This window comes from Canis lupus, chromosome 6 (genome assembly GCF_003254725.2).
Source record: "Canis lupus dingo isolate Sandy chromosome 6, ASM325472v2, whole genome shotgun sequence".
NCBI classification, from domain to species: Eukaryota; Metazoa; Chordata; class Mammalia; order Carnivora; family Canidae; genus Canis; species Canis lupus.
Window position 1 is genome coordinate 67,018,429 of NC_064248.1, and position 5,616 is coordinate 67,024,044.

The window sequence follows — 5,616 nt, forward strand, 5'->3', positions numbered from 1 at the left end:
TCAGCCCAGGGTATGATCTGGATTGAGTCCCACATCAGGCTCCGTGCATGGAGCCTGCTTCTCCCACTGCCTCTTTCTCTGCCTCTCTCTCTCTCTCTCTGTGTCTCATACAATATATAATAGTTCGTTGTTTTTATTTTGATCAACAAATCAGACCAAAAATGAAGACTAAACCAATGTTAGAATATGTGTTTTTGTGAGACTTAAAGCAGAAATATATAAGCATAATTCATTCATAATAGAACTGAAAATTCTGTAAGAGTGTATCATAGGACATAAGATTCTAAGTTGATTAACCAAATGTGATTGAAAGACAATTATCAGGAAAATAACAGAAAAAATAGCATAAAGGAAAACAAAAAATACATTTTAACAAACAAAGCTACCTTATCATATAAAATTTATGTGTGAAATAGCTGCTTTTAAAAGTAGGGTCACATAGGGAAAATGGGACACTCTGAATTGTTTTTGTTTCATTCATCAGACGTTAAAATGTAATCTTAGTGAAAGTAGTATACTTTTTCAATGAAAAGATGTCTATGGTATTTATATAGATTTCCGGATCCTAAATGTCTACTAGAATTAATTTTCAGAGGTTCCTGGGTAGCTCAGTCAGTTAAGTGCCCAACTCTTGATTTCAGCCTAGGTCATGATCTCAGGGTCATTAGATCGAGCCCCAGGTTGGGTACCATGCTGAGCATCAAGTCTGCTTGGGATTCTCTCTTTCCCTCTCCCTCTGCACCTCCCCTCCCCTGCTCATAAGCACTCTCACTGTCACACACACACACAAAGAATTAATTTTCAGATATTCTTTTTTCTTTCTTTTTAAAAAGATTTTATTTATTTATCCATAAGAGACACACACAGAGAGAAGCAGAGACACAGGCAGAGGGAGAAGTAGGCTCCCTGTGGGGACCCTGATGTGGGACCTCATTCCAGGACTTCAGGCTCATGACCTAAGCAAGAGGCAGATGCTCAACCACTCAGCCACCCAAGTGTCCCTCAGATATTATATCCTATAGACATTCACAAAAAATGTGCTTATCCATCAACTGATCAGATATAAACAAATAATATTTGTCAGACTATGAAAACTTTGCCAGGATTACCAATGAACATTAAATGTAAAAATTAAAATGTATAGTATGAATACTAATTATACAAAAACAACAGTCACTTTGTGAAGACAAATAAAGTATTTTGTCCTATGCCTTGTGAGCTTTCATATACAGATTATTAGGTACTTGGCAGAGTAAACAGCAGATAACTAAAAGCAAATGTGTTATGGCACACCTACTGGAGATTAACCAGAAAGAATCATAAAGAATATCTGAAAATGTAACTTGATAAGGCCAAAGAATCCAATTAATGACATACATACAAACACAACCATAAATAAGTTCAAACTGCTCCAGGGGTTTTCTTTCTCACTTAGGGCAATGCCCCAAGTTCCTCAACTGGCCAATATGGCCCCTCATAATTGTGTCTCATTTCCCCCCTCACTCTTTAAGCTTCAACCTTACTGGTCTCCCTGCTTATGATACTCTAGTCATTCTTCCCTATCAGGACCTCCCCATCTACCCTTGCTCCTCTCTGGCTCACTGCCTTCAAAAAATGCCTAGACTAACTGGCTTCCCTCTACTAGATTTTCGTCCAAAGTCACCTTTTCTTTTTTTCTTTCTTTTTTTTTTTAATAAACATTTGGAATTTTATTTAAAAAAAAAAAAAAACATCACAACCATGAACATTGTTACAGTTAGAGGCCCTCTTGGTTCTCCACAATGATACTGAGCATGCTCACAAGGGGTTCCCATTGTTTAGTCTTTAGTTAAACAACCATCTTTAAAAGAAGGAAAAAAAACTCGGCACACTACCATTTAACTTGTTTTAATGTTTCTTCACAAATGGTGAAAAATACTAAAGTACAGACAAGGAATAATCATAATGTTGTGGCCAACATTATAAATATGGAATTATAGGGATCCCTGGGTGGCACAGCGGTTTGGCGCCTGCCTTTGGCCCAGGGCATGATCCTGGAGACCCAGGATCGAATCCCACATCAGGCTCCCGGTGCATGGGGCCTGCTTCTCCCTCTGCCTATGTCTCTGCCTCTCTCTCTCTCTCTGTGACTATCATTAAAAAAAAATAAATAAATAAATAAAAATAAAAATAAATATGGAATTATAAATTTAAAACATTTTCTGGTTTAAAAAATAAATCTGGTAGTCGGTGCAGCTCTGCGGGGCCTCTGCGTCTAGCAGGGCCGGTCCCTGCGCCCCTGACGGTGCTCGCCTTTATCCATTTTTCCAGGTCCTCCACGCCGCCTCTTCTTCCTCCCTCTGTTCCATCAAAGGTCCAGGGGGCCCACCAGGCCCGCCTCGTCTTCCTCCGCCAAAGCCACCTGGGTCCATGCCCCGGCCACCACGGAAGCCCCCTGTGTCTCCACCGCGGCCACCTCTGAACATCCCACCGGGACCACCGCGGTCCATGAGGCCACCTCTTCCTCCCCGCAGGCCACCAGGGCCGCCTCTGCCACGGTCACCGCCCGGGGGCGGGAAGGGTGGTGGAAGGAAGCCTTCAGGCTTCGGGGCCTTACACTGGTTGCATTCTGTTCTCCAGGCGAAGTTCTGGTTTCCACACCCCGGATTGGGGCACTGCCAGTCCCCAGCTCGGTGCTGGATGTTTCCTCCTCCAGATGGGTACCCTCGGGAACCCCGGGGTCCTCTTGGGGGAAAGCCACCTCTGTCTCCTCCATGGCCTCCCATGCGACCTAGGCCCCCTGGACCTCCACGGAGTGGCGGTGGCATCCCTCTGCCCTCACCGGGAGGCATACCACCCCGCATGCTGTTCATTGGAGGTTTCTTCCGAGCAAGAGAAACCTTAAGTTTGCTTCCTTGAAAATCTTTCCCATCAAACCACTCCACAGCAGCCTTGGCAGTTGGTGGGTCTTCATAGAATACTGTAGCATCACCTTTGGGCTTTCCTGTTTCCTTGTCCAAGTAGATATGGATCATGGGTTGTCCAGTTCTCTTGTTCATCTTAACAACTCCACATTGCTTAAAGAAGTCAGCCAGATCATCTAGAGTCACATTGTCATTTAAGCCTTGCACATAAATTGCACTGTTGTCAGAGTCTTTATCTGGATCTACAGGTGGGCCTAGATCAAGATCTGGTCCTTCATCCATGGGTCCACCAGGCTTATTGAAGCCACCTCGCTCTGCAGCGCCCATTCCACTGCATCCTCCTCCCCGCCCACCTCTGCTCATGCCTCCACAATCAAATTCCCCTCTTCCCCTGCCCCGGTTATCAGGGCCACTCATGCTCCGGTTCTCTCCTGGTCCGGAAAATCCTCCAGACTCCTGCCCATAAACACCCATGCTACTGGGGTGGTCCTGTCGGAATGAACTCTGCTGCCCGTAGCTGCTGCTCTGTTGGCTATATTGACTTGGAGCCTGGCTGTAGGATCCAGTTTGGCGGGGGGATAACTAGTGGGCGGCTGCTGCCCATAGCTGCTTTGTTGACCATAGCTACTCTGCTGCGCATAGCTGCTTGGCTGCCCATAGGTGTTCTGCTGAGAGTAACTGCTCTGATCATAACTAGTCAGCTGTGTAGAGGAGTAGCTGGTAGGAGGATAAGATGGTGGTGCTGTGACTGGCTGCATGGGGTAGCTCCCAGGTACCTGGGGATAACTGTAGTTACTCTGCCCATATCCTAGGCTGGGCTGGTTGTAACCCCCTGTGCTAGATTGAGGTTGACTAGTCTCAGCGGGTTTGTTACCATCTTGTGGTCTTGCAGGTGTGCTGGCTGCTGGCTGCTGCCCATAGGCTGGGTAAGCCGGCTGAGTGCCATATGCAGACTGAGCTGCAGAGGAGGCCTGGGTGGTAGTGACCGTAGCAGTGGTGGTATCATAAGCACCAGTGCCGTACCCCTGGACAGGCTGACTGTATGCCTGGGGGGCAGTTGGAGTAGTATAAGCAGCGGGAGGCTGTCCATAAGAAGTTGCATAGGTGGTCTCCCATAGGTCGCAGTGGTCTGAGCCTGGGTATAGCTGACATCAGTGGGCTGTCCATAGGTTCCATAACTCTGCTGCCCATATGCCTGGGTGGTCTGTGCATATCCTTGAGTTGGTTGGGAGGTGTATGTACTGTAGCCCTGCTGGGCTGCAGCTTGGCTGTAGGTACTGTAATCCGTGGACGCCATTTTCTCTCCTCCCCTCTCATTCTCTCCCAAAGTCACCTTTTCATTGGGATCATCTATGGCCAGTTTTTTTTTAAATGAGAAGTGCTCCCCAGCCTGCCACACAACCATGTATGTTTGCCACTGATCATCATCTAAAATTGCCAGTGCTGTATTTTGAGTGTCTAGAATAATGCCGACACATAATAGGTGATATATACTTGTAATTATATAGTAATAAATGTGCTTAAGTAATTGTAGTATATACACCATATATTTGTAATATATGGTGTATATTTGTATTGCAAATATATTTATATATCTCAAGAAAATATATATATATAATTTATGTAGAATGGTAAAATGTTTGTATCATACAAACACATTAGTATATGTGTGTGTGTGTATGTGTGTGTGTGAGTTAAATGAAACCCATTGCTCAGTATAAAAGTTGGGCAACATGGTATAGTAGAAAAAAAGTTAGGGCTAAAGACTCACATATGTGAGTTTTACTTCTGGTTCTTCTGCATTCCGGCTATGTGACGGGGAAAAGTAGAAGGGCATTCAGAACAGAAAGAACCTCATGAGGAGATTCAGATAGCTAAAGGGAAAAAATATGCATTATTCGAGAAATGCCGAATTTCCCAGAGGTGCTACACTCTTGATTGGATGCAAGGAAATGCTTAGATAAAACTGGAATTATAATTGGGTATTGGAGACTAGAAGGATTATAAATTTGACTCTTTACAGTAATACATTCTTCAGAAAACTCCAATCTTAAGCAATTTGTTTGCCTTTATTTGGATTTCTTCTGTCCATAGAAACTCCTGATTACTTGAACCAATGGTAATTAATATCTCTGAAGTGATCTAGCTGAAGCTTCATTAAGGTATACCCAACATCAATATTCAAAGAAGTCAAGGGACTGGCAAAATTTCTCTGTAAGGGCCAGATAGTAATTATTTTAGGTTTTGTGGCCATAAGGACTCTGCAGGAACTACTCAACTCAGCCTTTGATGATGTCAACATCTAGAATGGGGGTGGAGAGACACCTAGTTGGCTCAGTCAGTTAAGCATGTGCCTTGAGTAGGGTCATGATTCTGAGGTCCTGATATCGAGCCCTGTGTCCCTCTCACTGCTCAGGGGAGTCTGCTTCTTCCTCTCCCTCTGTCCCTCCCCACTGGTTGTGTGCTCTTTCTCTCTCATAAATAAATAAAATCATAAATAAATAAATAAACAAAAAAATAAACAAACACATAAATAAACAAATAAATGTATGTGGATGCATTTCAAAAATATTTTATTTTTTTAAAAATGTGGTAAGCCAGATTTAGCTAAAAGGCTATAGTGTGAATGCAGACCCCTTATTTAGATAACCATTCAGTAATAAGGTCAACATTGTTTTCCAAGTCATACGTGCCAGGAGTTGTTCCAAGAACA

At 43.8% G+C, this 5,616-nt stretch overlaps 1 pseudogene; it reads right to left on the reverse strand.

Moving 5' to 3' along the window:
• Positions 1-2,175: 2,175 nt before the first annotated feature.
• Positions 2,176-4,223, reverse strand: LOC112641005 (RNA-binding protein EWS-like; annotated as a pseudogene).
• Positions 4,224-5,616: the final 1,393 nt, after the last annotated feature.